The sequence below is a fragment of the Tupaia chinensis genome, unplaced genomic scaffold (assembly GCF_000334495.1).
Source record: "Tupaia chinensis unplaced genomic scaffold, TupChi_1.0 Scaffold000617_2, whole genome shotgun sequence".
In the NCBI taxonomy this organism is placed as follows: domain Eukaryota; kingdom Metazoa; phylum Chordata; class Mammalia; order Scandentia; family Tupaiidae; genus Tupaia; species Tupaia belangeri.
Genome location: NW_006160137.1, coordinates 254,428 through 270,555, shown reverse-complemented (window position 1 = coordinate 270,555; position 16,128 = coordinate 254,428).

Sequence of the window (16,128 nt, the reverse complement as noted above, 5' to 3'; positions counted from 1 at the left end):
TCAAGTCCTGAACCCTGTGGCTTGAGACTCATACCGGGCATGTGTGCATGTGTGGCCAAAATCTTGAAAGGAGAATGAAGGAGAAGGTACTGTGGCATGGCCATTCTCCCTGGGGGTGATTTCCCACTTTCTCTCTCTCTCTGTCTCTCTGGTGAGTGCACACAGTCTACAGCAAAAATCTTTCCAAAAAAAAATTCAGGTCCTATGCCTCTCCTAAGACATTAGGATATAGTAGAACTGAATGGATGGTCTAGAAAACTCTATCTTTAATCAAACCCCAGGAGATTCGGATGCAAGGGTTTTGTAGAGACTGAATACCTTAGGATCCCAGAATTCTGAGTAGAGCCTCTATTTTGACAGCACATATGGGTATCAAAAACTAGCGCTGTTTTACTGAGGCAGGTTACATATGTCAGCAGAAATAAATTACTGTTCCTATCCTGGCTGACAAATTTGGCAGGGATGGCTTGTCCATGAGCCAATGCAAATACAGAGGATGAAAGCAGGAAAAGAATAAAGGCATCTTCCCAAAGTGTGAATACTAATATCTCCTTTATTTTCTACAATGATAATATCGAACAATAACAGCAAGTTCTAATTCTAAGTATTGTTTCCAAAAGATTAGAGTTCAGATGTAGTTAATCCAGGCCATAAAAAACTCAAGCAAAACTTTAGTTATTTGATGTATCATTCAGGGTTATAGCTGAGAAACAGAACCAGTAGGAGATTTATCTGTCTATCTATCTATGCAATAAATTGGTTTATGTGGTTATGGAGGCTATCTAGGCAAGTCAGAAATTCATAGACTAGGCCATTATGAAAGGTAAGCTAGAAACTCTTAGGCAGAATCTGATGCTGCAGTCCAAGGAAAAATGTCTCTTTTATCAGGCAAACTTCACATTTGCTATTAAGGTTTTCCCACTGATGAATCAGGCCCAACCAAATTAGAGAGATTGATCCTCTTTATCTAAAATTAACTGATATAGTTGTTCTTTATATTTACAAAATACCTTCACAGCAATGCATAGATTAATATTTGATTAAGAAACTCAGAACAATATCCTTGAAAAATGGACACAAAACTCACCATCATTTTTTGATGATTTCCCCTTTTGATTTGAGCTACCTCTATTTTGACTTAACTTTATCTATTTATTTATTCATTTATTTATCTTTTAGGTTTTGTGATAGGGCGTTTGCACTAGCCTGAGAGAAACAGAGAGAAGCAGTGAGTGGGAGAGTGAGAAATCACCCTCCTGGGGGGAATGGCCATCTCACAATTCCTTCTTCATTCTCCTCTTGGGATTTTGGGCATACATGCACACATACCTGCATGATTTTCAGGCTGCCATGTCTGGGACCCAAACCACAGTTAGCCATGTAGGAGTCCAGTGCCTTAACCACCACTCTACCTGCTGGTCTTTTCATTTAACTGTATTAAACTAGTTTTTTGTTGTTGTTGTTCCTTTTCTAATTTTGACCTCCTTCTAAGCAATAACAACTATGGAATTAATAATTTGATATGTTATATTACATAAATGATTTATAACAATCAGAATAAATAAAATTAATTATAACAATCAGAATAGCTCATCTATATACTACCTCAAGTAATTTAACATACCCTTTTGGAATTTCCAGGCTAATTAATCAAATTAACAGCCAAGATACTGGTTTAAAGAGTTTTCTACAAAAACTACAAAGAAAGAAGCAATTTTATGAAAAAGGAGAAGTCTTGAACTAGGATCTCAACATAGGCATGGCAAAGCCCAAGAAGATATTCTTTGGTTAGAGAAAGCTTTGAGAAAAATCTAGGGACTGGAAATGATACACTTTGGTTTTCTATTGTATTGTGAACAAAAATATCTGAGACTGGGGGGCAGTTATAAAGAAATAGAGGTGGCCCAACCTTTGTGATGCAATTGGTAACATACTGGACTGTGGAGCTGAAAGCCACATGCCAACCTTGGTTTGACTCCCAGCATAATCATCCTGCAGACATAATGGCCTGAAAAATTGAAGGAAGGGGTTCTCAGCATGATCAAGTCTTGTGGAGGGTGCTTCTCTATCTTTCTTTCTGTTATGTGAGTGTACATGCTCTATCATGCATTACAAAAAAATAGAGGTTTATTTGATTCATGAATCTGGTGACTGGAAAGTCCAAAGACATGAGGCTGGCTTCAGAACAGCTGAAAGATGACTGACAGAAACAGAGAGGATGGCAGTCACCTACAGAGAGAGTGTGGTCTGTGTTCCATGTCAGTTTTCTAGTTACAGTTCTCCTTATAAAACCCACAAGACTCGATCATGGGAGCCCTTCCCTAACCACCCGGTCACTAATTTTACCCCCAGTCCCCCACAAGTCAACACAACAACTCTTAAGCTCACTACAATGGTTTAGCAGACACATTTTAGGAGAACATATTCACACTATAGTAACAGCTGTGCTGAGAATGCTAAGGTCTTGCTGACAGTTTCATGCATATACATACGGAAAGAGAGAGAGCATGAGAAGGAGACAGAGATTCAGAGAGAGAGAGAGCTTTCCAGAGAGCATGCAAACTCTCTCTAGAGAGAGACAAAGAGATAAGGAGAAAGAGGGAAAAAGCACCCCTTAATGGGGTGTGATCATGTCCCAATCCCTTTTCCTTCATTATTCTATGCTGTCAGGATTTTGAGCACAAGTGCACATGCATCCATTGTACTTTTCAAGTCACCAGAGCTGGGGTTCTAACCACCATTGGCCATGTAGGATCCAGCTCCCTTAATCACTGTGCTGTGAAGCTGGCCCAATTTCATATATTTTTTGGAGGGGTTTTTGCTATAGGGCACGTGCGCTCACCAGAGAGACAGAGAGAGACAGAGAGACGGAAAGCGAGAAATCGCCCCCCAGGCGGGGATAGCAATTCCTTCTCCTCCATTCTCCTCTCGGGATCTTGGGCACGCATGCACACATGCCCAGCATGAATTTAAGCCGCTGGGTCTGGGACTTGAACCACGGTCAAATACATGGGAGTCCAGCGACATAGCCATTATGCTAACTGCTGGTCTCAATTTCATATATTTTTGAGGACTGACTTTACCACTTGTATTACAACTCTCAGAGAGGTTATGTTGGAAAACACTTTAAGTAATCAAGTTCATCAAGTCGAAGAGACAAAATGAAAAAGAAATCTTCTCCCTTAAGACCATTGGTGTAGTGATTAAAAAATAAATAAATAAAAAAGAAAAAAGAAAGAAAAAGAAAAAGAATAAAAAAGAATACCAAAAGATGATGATAGTCCAGTGAGAAATACATTGTTAGAAGCCTTAAGAAGTGACGAATGAAGGGTGGGGTACTCAGGAGAAGCTACCTGAAGGAAGGGAGGATGTCTGCATTGTGCATGTGAGTGTGTGTGTGTGTGTGTGTGTGTGTGTGTGTATACACAGTGGGTGGGCATGCGGCAAGCATGCATGTGTGTGGGTGACAGGGCTAGAAGTGGATGCACTAGAGTTAAGTATGGAAGCATGGCTGAACAGAATCCCACATTGCACAATTCCAGGGTTCCCCATTCACAAAGATTAATTTGATGCTCACTGCAGAGTCTGCATGACCAAAGGTAACCGAAGGCCAAGTGTGGAGGGTGGTAGGATGGGGGGGATGAGATTGGACAAGTAGGCAGAAACCAGGTCTCCAGGAAGTCTTAATTTCAAAATGAGGAGTTTGGTCTTTACTCTACAGAGCAGTTCTGACTTTCTCAATGGGCAGACTAAGCACACATCAATGACTCAAATGGAGAATAATAAAAAAATTTATTTTGAAATTTATGAATTTTTTTATATAGCAAAGTAAATATATTAAGGGAAAAAACTCAAACACTAGATTCATTTTATGCTTGTTAATGTTTCAGCATAGCTTATTTTTTAAATAATTATTAATTTAATTTATTTATTTTTATTTGCTATGGGGTACATGTGCCCACCAGAGTGATATGAGAGAGAGAGAAAGGGAGAAAGCAAGCTGCCAGGTCTGGGACTCAAACTGTGGTCGGCCATGTGGGAGTCCAGTGCCTCAGTCACCACGCCATATGCTGGCCCCCAGCATAGTGGCCATGTGGGAGTCCAGCACTCTTAACCACCACACCACCTGCTGGTCCCTCATTTTTTAATTATATATGGCAGGGTGAGTGTAGATAGGAGGCAGCCTAAACTTGTTAATGTTTGGGGCAACTAAGGATTTTCAGGCGCTATTGTTGAATATGAGTAGCCTTTGAAGGGTATTCACATGAGAAAATGCAAGAGGGAGACCCTGGTAACCAGGGTCCCGTGCCTTAGTTTGGTATCAGATGAAATAAAGCAGCACTCTTACATTCACTGACCTCTGTGTAATGCATACAATAGCACCTTGATATTATGAAGTTTTTAACTCATTCAAGAAAAAATATACTAAATCAGTCAAAGTTCCTGATAGGAAACAGATGGCATATTCAAATGGACTAATTCAGGACAATTTTGTAAAGCGACTATTTACTGACATGAAAATAAGAATCACTTCAGTTTGAAAGAAATCACCAGGGAATATTCAAGAACTAGCAACATCAGGAAGATCTGACCACCACTCCTAAGCTTAAAGGTTCAAGGAGTGTGGAACTGTTATCAGAACTTTGAGAGCTCTGCTCTGTTTGAGTAGTTCTAAGAGGTTATCAGACCAGAGCTGTGACCTTTTGGTGGAAGGACATACCATATCTGTGTTAACCCAGTGTGGAGGAAGCTGGGAAAATACACACTTTGCCCTCATTCTTTTCTTGCCTTTTTGGGATTCTAAGAATGCCTCCTATTGGCTGAACTCAAACAGAAGCCAAGGGGATTAAGTCGTCCAAAATGATGGATGCTTAGAAGTCAACTTCCCCTATAGAAAACGAGATGAGGAAAGATGGTAAGTGGATCTGGAAAGGTAATCAGAAGATAGCTAAAAGAGCTATATACTATAAGCAAATATCTTTAAAATAATTATTTACCTTCTACAGCAGGAGTCAACAAATTATGGCCTATGGGCAAAAACTAGCTTGCAGCCTATTTTATGAGATAATGCTTTGTGGAAACACAGCCATGCCCATGGATTTGCCTATCAGCCACAGCTGTTTTTGTGCTTCAATGGCAGGGTTGTGTAGACTATGATCCGAAAAGCTGATAATATTTACTGTCTCTTTACTGAAAACCATTGTCAATCCCTGCTCCATGTAATTTAAAAAAAAGCATGCCTTTTTCTTTGTAAAACATTTCATGGCAACAGTAACATATTCTAGAGGTGCTCTTGCATTTTGACTTCTTCCATAACCAAATAGATACTACTTTAAGTCTTAGTTTTTCCATAGACTGATATACTGAGATGAGGGAACTGGCTTTAGCTAGGAAAGTATCAACAACAGAAGAGTATCTATGAACTTGAATGAATGTAACCAACAAATAATCTGGAATGGCATGTTTATAGTGGCCTTCCTAATTTATCTAGTTTCTCAGATTTTTAAAATATCTAGAATATTGCCTTTTACTTTTTTTTAAGTTTGCTATAGGGTGTATTTACTTACATAAAAGAGATAGAGAGTGAGAGGTAGAGAGAGGGAAAATGAGAAATCACCCCCCTAGGGGATGGCCATGCTGCCATCCCACCTCTTACGTTCTCCTCTAGGGATTTGAACATACATGCATATGCAGCCCAGTGTGTTTTTCAATCTACTGGGTCTGAGATTTGAATGGCAAAGTTGACCATGTGGGATCATTCCACCTACTGGCCCAATCTAGAATACTGCTTTTTAAATGACTACATTCTAGCATGTGCTTATCAAAGAGTACCTTGTCCATGGAAACATGACTTTTGACTTTGAGTTGACTTATATCATCCCCTCGTGATAGTTATCGGATATTATTTTATTCTCCATACACTCACTTTGCCTCAGCTAGGTATTTGAAAATTAATAATTAATTATTTTCAGCTCTTCAAATGAGGTTTGAAACAGTAGCAAGAGTGAGGTAGATGAGCAATGGAGTGAATGAAGGAAGGAGAGAGCGGAAAGAAAGAGAATTGTTCATACATAAGGAAAGATTGAAAACGATATTGAATATTTACGTTTTATAGATTATATTAATTCCCCCATGACTTTTGTTTCTAAGTAGTTATACCTACCCCATTATATTTCTTTAAAAAATTACTTACTTTTTATTTACCATTATTATTATTTTTGATTTGCAACAAGGCATGTGCTCAGCAGAGAAAGAAAGTAAGAAAGCAGGTCACCAGATCTGGGACTCAAACTGTGGTTAGCCATGTGGAGTCCAGTGCCTTAACTACCATGCCACCTGCTGGCCCCACCCCACTGTTTTTTTTTTTTAATCAGTTTGTGTGACAACTCTCAGACACTGCCCTTGTAAATCTTGCTCTATATCTTTCTGGGTACTGTGTCATTCCACATTTCCACCAAATTTGCAACAGGATTCACTATCTGATCTGGTATAGCAAAGAAAAGACTAAGCTTGATTTAAGACACTTGTCATGTAGCCATTTTTCAATAATTGCTGGTGTAAGGAGGGAGGAAAGATGTAGGAAGAAAGAACAAAGAGTCCTGAAGTCCCAGAAGGACTTGTTCAACACCAGTAATACGCTGCATCCTGTAACTGTGTATAATAACTGCGTTCTCCTAAACTACATGTATTATAAAGACTTACATGTTACAAAGCACTGTGAACAAAGTCAAAGCACAAATAAAAACCCAGTGTGTGCATGTGTGTGTGGGTATATGTGCATGCACACACATCTGTATGTATTTGCAATTTCTCACCAATAAAAGGACAACTTAATAGGCCCAAAGGGATGGTTTGGAGAGTGAGATACAAGTGGCATTTAATAGGGAGGAAATTCCATTTTTATTTGAAATAAGAGAAATCCAAAGTAAAATGAAGAGGTAATAGTTTTCATGAATACAGTTTGATTATACACCCTGTTGGGAGGGGTATTAAATCGAGCAGTCTCATGCATTGTTATGTAGTTGTGTAAATGGTTTTATCCTTTATGGAGAAAAATCAGAATATAGTTTTTTGTATTAATGACAAACAGTTGGGATCAGCATATGGAGTAGTGGTTAAGGTTCTAGACTCAAAACCATAGTTTGAGTCCTAGACTTAGTGGCTTAAAAATCATACTGGACACGTATGTGTGTGTGTGTGTGTGTGTGTGTGTGTGTGCCCCCAAAACCCTAAGAGGAGAATGGAGGAGAAGGAAGGGCCATTCCTCCTGGGAGGTGATTTCTCCTTTCCTTATCTGTCTGTCTCTCTCTGACATACGCCCTATGGCAAAAACCTTAAAAAAAAAAATTAAAAAAGGACACATGATTTGACTCCATAATGTTTCTACTTCTAGACATTTCAGTATGCTTTTATGCATGAAAGAGGACATTTATATGATAATGAACGACATGTACATTTTTGTATTATTTATCATAGCAAAAGATGTGTCTTTCAATGGGATCTAGAAAATTGGTTAACAAATTAAAAAAGCAAAGAATAAGTGTATTAGCACATAGACTCACTCCTAAAATGCCCACAAAGAAAAAAAAATGAGGGGGTGGGCCTTCAGTGTAAATGTACCATCCCTCCTTTTGAAGGTTACTAAACTTTCACTTCGTATGAGCTACAAAGAATGCAGAGTGCCAAATTGGAAAATATTGTTAAAAAATACAGCAGCTCTAATATTGGCTGACATGGAGTAATCTGGAAGAAGTATGCTACTCAGCAGGTAGCCATGGAACAAAGGATCCTGGGTGTTGCAATCCTTAGGATTCAACCTCCTGGAGGCAAAGAGCAGGACGGAGAGCTGGTAAGGCAAGTGTAAGAAAAAAAAAAAAAAGTCATCCCATTCTTATGAAACATACCTTCACAATGCTGTTGCTATGGGGCTCAAATATGTCAAACACTTTGAGTTAAACAAAGGTCCTACTGGTTCTAGGTGAGGCTTCTTTTCTTCTTTCAGTTAAATGACTAGTGAGATAGCTTGAAGTGCTCCAGAAGGGTTGAGATGTTTGGCTAAGAATCGTCTACAATCACCCAAGACCTGCTAGCTCTCTTTTCTTGCTATCATGCTTTCATGAACAAGTCTGAGCTCTAGTAACTCTGACTTCAAGTCAGATAAGTTGGAGGAAAAGGCTTCTAAGGAAAATATGAGTAAACAGGGTGCAGCCCATTGTTTCTTTACACTATCATGGACAAAAATCATCTACTTTGCCTTCTAAGCCCTGATCAAATCTTGTAAGAGAACTTTTCAAATGCTAATTTACCATGAAGCTTTTGACCTACCCTCTGAACTGGGTCATCTCTCACTTTTCTGAATACCTCCATGACTTAGCTCCATATTTCATTTTTTTTTAAATTATTTACTTAATTATTTATCTATTATTATGTTGTTATTAAATTTCACCAGAGAGAGACAGACAGAGAGGGAAATTGAGAAGGCAAGCCAGCAAGACTGAGACTTGAACTGTAGTAAGCCATGTGGGAATCCAGCACCGTAACTACCACACCACCTGCTGGCCCCTCGCTCTATATTTCTCAAATCTAAACCTTGTACACATCACATGGTTATGTAGGAACTTGTAGAACACTTGCAGAGAGAGACTTAGTCTGACTCATTCACCTTTTTATCTTCCAAAATACATCAAGATACCAGGTATTTAATGTTATTGCTCCCTCTCCCTCTCCCTCCATTTTTATGGAGATTAGGAAGCAGTGACACAAGACACATGTATGCACAGAATGTCCTTGTTTGAATACACAACAAAAATGTAGGTCATTGGAAACCAGTAGAAAGGCCTTAATCAATGCCAACCTGCTGACATTTTGACTTCAGGCTCCTAAATTCCAAAACTGCAAGAAAAAAAAATTTGTTGCGGTTGAAGCCACCCAGTCTATGGTATTTTGTTACAGCACCTCGAATAGATGAATACAGTAGATAGTCAAAGAATGGAACTTGTAATCCTCAGATTATTTGGCTGCCAGGTTTTACTGCATGTCTCAACTTGACTGGAGCTCAGTTATTTAAATCTTCAAAAGTATGCATCTGAAATAAACCACTGGCACTAGAAACAGAAAGTTGATAGAATTCACTCACAATTGATACTTTGTAAAGGTAGAAGTTGGTAGAATCAGGTAGCCCTGTAATCAAATGCCAGCTCCACTTCCTGTTTTAGTGATGTTGAACAAATTCTCTAACCTTCTGCACTGCAGATTTCTCGGCTGTAAAATGGGCATCGAAATACTTTCTTACCTCACAGGAGTTGTTGTGAGGATTAAATAAGTCCATGAAAAGTATTGAGAATAGTTCTGGGACCACAGCAACACTAAAAATACGTTGTTCTTTTAAATCAAGTTCTTGTATAGGGAATCTAGTTGTACATTGGGGTGATTTCAACAGCTTTTACAAAAAGAACAAATGATCAGTATCCATCTTAGATTACTCTGAAATTGACAGATATTATTTCATATCCTAGTTTACATTTTCAGGATCAGAAGAATATAACATAGTTCTTATTACCAGAATCAAAAACAGAGTGACAGAAAAGCAGAGTTCTTGGGTGCCATTTTGCCAAAGAACAAAATGGCACCCAAGAACTCTTGGCAAATATGGTCTCAATGCTCACACAGAAAATTTTGGCACAAGTATTAGTTTCCAAACCACACATAAGAAAAGTTACTAACAAAGTAGAATCTGCTTACAGAAAGAATGAGGAGGACTCTGGAACATTTGTAGAGAAATATTGATGAAATATATGTCAGTTTTTTGATGAGTCCTACCTGAAAGCCAGATAGCTGAATGTCCTGGCATTCTGGACATAATCTAAAGACCTAAGATCTGAGTCCTCCCCCAGAATCAGCGGGGCCGACTCTACTTGGGGAGCTGATACTATCCATTAATATTCTATGTAGACACAGCCTTTTCGAAAAGAGCTAAGTGTGTGGGAAATAAGGTGATCAGCAAGGAGCTCATGTACTGGCTTCTCCTAGGAAGCAGGTTTCCCTTTAGCTTTGTAGGAGTGGGAGGGGACTGAAGAATGATCATAAATACTCATTATCTGCTCTCTATGGAGAAAAAGAACACAACAAATTATCTGTTACTTGGTTTCTTACTCTTTAAAGTAGGAGTAATCATACCATTTTAGTCTCAAAATTGTTATACTGCATAAAATAATAGGTGTTCAGATATTCAGAACCCAGCCTAGTGCATACTTTCTCTTTCTTTCCAGGAATTTCAACACCCATTCCCCTCTAGTTTTTATTTCTGTAGGAGCAATAACTTCAAAACAAAAACGTTCATTACTAAGCCCTTACTATATGGCAGGTGCTATTTTCCTATCATCTTGTAATATAGACACTGTTTTACAAATGAGTCCCAGAAAAATATGAGTAACTTGTGCAAGCTGTCACAGTTGATGAGTTGTGAAGCTGTGATTTAAACCCAAGTGTGTCTGGTGACGGTCTGACCCATTTTTTCCACTACCACCTCAGTAGTTTGCATGAAAGTTTACACAAAATTTATCTCAATTATCTGCTGAGTTCTGAGGGACTAGCTACTTAGTCTTGGCAGGTGCTTAGAGGTCACTATCCTTTGTTCCTAAGATCTACAGCACCCTCTTCCCATTACTGTGATCCTTGAGAAGAGCGAGGCAACTTTCTCCTTCCGGTTAACAGTGCCTGTAGTACTGCTCTCAGACATGGCCTTTTATGCAATGAATATGTTGGTAAGGTCTTGCTTTTTTCGGCCTTAGATAAAAATGCTAATGGCAACACTTAGATTTGTTTCTTCCACCTTATCTTTGACAGGGAATGTAGCTGGATCATGCATCATGATTTTAACATTTACAAAGGTCTATGATAGCACAGAAATATAGGAGATTTGGGTAAAGTGTGAAGAAGAGATTGCTGGACTGATCAGCAAGGTTCCTTGGACCTTTCTGGAAATAGCACATTTGTTCAGGACTTTCAGCCTATGGCAGTCATAAGGGTTTTTGTTTGTTTGTTTGTTTTTTGCTTTGTTTTAAGAGAGGTTTTTGCTATAGGGCGCATGTACTGGAGAGACAAAAGACAGAAAGTAAGAAATTACATCCCCACGGGGATGGTCATTCATGCTGCAATCCTTTCTCTTCTATTCTCTTCTTGGGATCTTGGGCACGCATGCACACACACCCTGTGTGAGTTTTAAGCTATTGGATATGGGACTTGAACTGTGGTTGACCATGTGGAAGTCCAGTGACATAACCATTATGCCATATGCTGGTCCCAGTCATAAGGTTTTGCCAGTAAGAAGCAAAGGACCTGCAGACCCATGCAGAGCTCTACATTCCCTTTACCAGCAGTGGTGGGTGCTATTGCTAACAGCTCGCTCCTGCAATATTCTCCAGAAGCATGTCGTTGGGCAGTGGTCACTGAGGCTACCTAGTCTAAAGGTGTTTGGAATTTGTGTCCCGACTCCCTTAGTCTCCATATGGACACCTCTGAGCCAATGGTTGACTACTGTGGGAGTTTGAAACACTTGCTCCCTTATCTCAAAATAGAACAGACCTTGCAGTACAGTTCAACCTCCAGAGCTCCCTAAGGCATCAGCACGAGGCAACACTTCGCCTGAAACCCCGTCTTTATACAGATTCTTTCCTGCCCCTGCCTTGTTTTTCCCACCTTAAAGTTCTCCTGGAAGCTTCCTTCAAGAAATCATTTACACGAAAATCTCCATTTAGGTTCTTCTTCTAGGGAGCCTGGCCTAATACAGTACCTCAAAGCTGTCAGAAGCCAGATTGCAAAGCCAGCATAACAGAGAGGTGAAGACGGCTGAGCAACAAAGTGTTCGTCTAGTGAGTTCCAATGACAGGGTTTTTCTAGCATGTTGGCAGGTGGGCCATGGACACATATATAGCTAAGAGCAAAGTGGGCAGAAAGACAAGGACAGGGAAGGGGAGGAAGAAGAAACTCAGGAATCTCCTCTAGGTTTCCAAAAAATGTCTAAAGAACTAATTACACTATACCCCAACTCTACTAATTTTATAATGTCTCTACTACATCCACAAAAGGTTCCACATATCTCTAGACCTTTAATGCTTGAAATGGTAACATACTGAGTATTGGTCAATGACACCAAGTCTAGGTCCTGTTAGATATTCCAATCTCTGATAGGAGAGGAGGAAGAGACATTGGTAGAGTAGATGATTTTAAGGGTGTGGGACCTTCTGTTCTGGCAGTTACTTTCTTTGTTTTCTCTCTTTTTTCACTTGTTTGTTCACTCTTCTTTCCTTCCTTTCTTTCTTCCTTGCTTCCTTTAAATTCTTTTTTTCCTGTTTGGTCATGAAGGGAAACACTTGACTCAGTCATACAACACTGGAGACCTCAGACGCTATAAAGAAGAGGTGGACCTTTCTAAATAATTGGCGCCAACTAGAGATGTTTAGTATCTTTATTTAATCTCAAATATTTACTTAGCATCATTGTTCTAGGCCTCAGGCCTTGAAGCTTTACAAGAAATTTAAGCTCTGCCTTTATAGGGTGGGTGGTTTGGTTCAGGAGATGAAGAAGTAAACAGACAAGATAATGCAAGAGTGTGTGTGCAGATGGAATTCAGAGGAGCCTCAGTTCTTCCAGGTTTGGAGGGCAGGGAAACTTCCCAGAACTTAACACTGAAGCCAAGATCGGAGACTAAGCTGGAGTTACTTGGTTTAAAAATAAAATAAGAGGGAAACCTGTGCATCAGAAGGAAATGGTCTGCACAAAAATTGGGGAGCAAGTGAGCAGCTGGGGATTTCTCAGAGCCAAAGGAAGTCAAGCGTGATTAGAGTGCAGAGGCAGAGGTCAAGCTGGGCAGGTGCACAAATCATTTTGAAAGAAGATAAGAGGACCTGCTGGGGAAAAGAAACCCTAGCTATTACCAGACCTCCATAGTAATATCTGGACCAGAACTCTCCAGGGACTGCAATGGTGGCGGGAAGACGGTCACAACAATGATAACGATATTGGTAATAGTTACTAAAAACTTTCTATTTGCCATATGTCATGCATGATCTATTTTGCCATGTGCTGTATACTTCTCTCAGTTAAACCTTCAACATCCTTTGAAGCATGCACTAATTATTATTTCCATTTTGTAGATGAGGACTACAGACTCAGAAAGGTTGAGGCACTTCTTGGAGTTCTCATGGTTAGAAAAGAGCAGAGAAGTTGCCATGAAAGCCTGTCTTTTCCTGTTCAAGGCCCTGCATCACCACGTCTGTTCAGACAGAGGTCTCAAGTACCATTTCAAGACCTGCCAGATTTCATCATGTGAATTAAATTAAGTTCACTGTACCTTATGATGACTTAATTGCAATGTAATTCTTTAAAATTTATTTTTTAATTGACAGATGGTGTGTGCACTTGCAAGAGAGAGAGAGAGAGAGAGAGAGAGAGAGATACCCAATGGGGTGTGGTCATGCTGCAATCCCTTTTCTTCCATTTCTGTTGTGATTCTTGCATAGTCTGTTGGGATTTGTGGTATCTACACACACGCGTGGTATGTTTTTCAAGCACACCAGGGGTGGGATTTGAATGATCATTAGCCATGTGGGATCTGGCTCCCAATAAATACACTGCATTTAACCACTGGGATATAGGCTAGCCCATTTAAAAATGATTAATGAGCTATTTAAGTTTTTTCTTTTTTTTTTTTTTTGAGAGATTTTTTTTTTTTTTTATAGGGCATGTGAGCTCGCCAGAGAGACAGAGACAGAAAGTGAGAAATCACCTCCTGGGACCAGCAGTTAGTGTAATGGCTATGTCGTTGTACTCTCACGTAGTCAACTGCAGTTACAGTCCTGGACCCGGTGGCTTAAACTCACGCCAGGCGCGTGTGTGTGCATGCCCAAGATCCCAAGAGGAGAATGGAGGAGAAGGGACTGCAGCGTGGCCATCCCCCCTGGGGGGTGATTTCTCGCTTTCTATCTCTTTGTCTCTCTCTGTCTGGCGAGCGCACGCACCCTATAGCAAAAACTTCTCCACAAAAAAGAGAAATCACCTCCTAAGGGGGATAGCCACTCTACAATCTCTTCTCCTCTCTTCTTCTCTCAGGATGTTGGGCAGGCATCCACACTTGCCCGGTGTGAGTTTTAAGCTGCCATATCCGGAACTTGAACCATAGTCTACTATGTGAGAGTCCAGTGACGTAACCACAACATAACTTTTTATGCTATCTGGTGGTCCCGATAGTAACTATTAATCACTATATTTGCCTGTCCATGACATCCCATTTCCTCTTGAGTAAGGGATGCAGAGATTTAGCATCATAGAGACCTAGAAAATAATACCGAGAACAGACCTTAGACTAGCTCATCAGGACCTTCGGTCTGTAACGGAGAAGGCCCAGACCTCCAAATCACACAAGAGCACAAAGGAAGTGACAGAGTCTTTCATTTTTGTTTGTTGTTTGTTTGTTTTTGTTTTTGACTTCTATTCCATTTTTTTGTTTCTTACAACAGAACAGAAATATGCCCTTGTGCCTGAATCCAGCCCTTTGGAAAAATGTAAAGCCACAGTCAAGCCAGGGGGCAGCCACGGCCTGACAGGCTCCTCTGGTGGACACTGTCTTCCTGAGCCCCGGGACACAGTTCACACTTGCAGAAATACGCTGTGCTTATGGGCCCACGTGGCTGAGAACAGCACGTTCTCCGCCTTCTCTCCTGAGTGCCCTGGAGGTCATCTGATTTCATTTCTATTCTTTTTGCAAGCTCCTTGCACTTTTGTGTAAGACAGCTTGTTTTGGGAATCAGTTGCAGCTGTCAGTTACAGGAACCCTCCATGACACTTTCTCTGTGGGAAAGCCATCTGAGACTGACCTCAGGGACACCATTGTACAGGCTCCTGTCAACTTTCAACAGACAGTGCCAGGAGCAATGTACGTTCAGGCAGCCTGGAAAGCCTGCCCTCCTGGTCCCTCCCTATATTCCTCTGACCTTGGGGAGACACAGCCTCCACTGGCAGTGTGGGAACCCAGGACACGATGCCCCTTCAGGCACTAGCCCTTCCTGAATTTAAGCTTCAGGTAATTTCACAAAGTTGAGAGGAAAAGGAAGGAAAAAGAAGGAGGAAGTAAACATTTACGCTAGAACGATCAGCCCTCAGACACATGCTTTGTATAAATAGCCGCTTTGAATCCTTACAAGATACATGTAAAATGGACATTAGTTAATTTCATTTTTCCGATAAGAAAGTGAAAGTTCTGAGAAATAATTTGGCTATGTCAGATGCAAGCAACATCCCTGCCCTCCCATTCTTTTTGCTCTAAGTAACTTCCTGCTTTTCGGGCAGTCTCTAGTCCCTTACATTTGTGAAGCTTTAGAGTTTGCAAAAGTACCACTATTTCCATTCACTTGAGGAGGTGTTTTCTCCAATTTACAGACAAGGAAACTAGGACTCAGAGGTTAACCATTTGTACACAGCACACTTCTTATGAGTGAGACAGCTAGGACTAGAAACTGAACCTTCTAGTAGCATGCGGAAAACCCTTGATGAGTGGGGTGTTCTTTTAGTCATTCTCTGATGCTTATCTGCCTAAAGAAGGCTTTGGGCTGCCAGGTAGCGAGGAGGATGAGATGTTGGACTCTCACAGAGACGACCATGGTTCAAGTCCTGGACCAGGTGGCTTGCTTTCTCACTCCTTTTCTCCCTCTGGTCAAAATTGAATAATAATAAAAAATGAATTAATTAAATACTTCTAAAAAATAAGAAAGACATTTTATTTCTCCTTCAAGTTTCACATCATAATGGTAATCAATATTTATCAAGTACTTCATATATCATGGGGTTGTTGGGAACGTCATGATGTATTGTTCCAGTTTTCTATGCAGAAAGGCATCATGACTTCTCAGACAACCCAATAGCTTCAGTTACGTGAGCTGTCACTCACTCACTTCTCAGAATAGCCCTATGAGGTTCATGATTTCTGACAGAAGAAGAAACAGAGTCCTGGAGGGTCAAGGGAACATTCTTAAGGTCACACAGCTGTTGGGGACAGAGCTGGGGTTTTGATGCAGGCATAAGTGTTCAGTGTGCCACCCTTTTGTGCCCACATTGTGCAACCACTGTGATGAC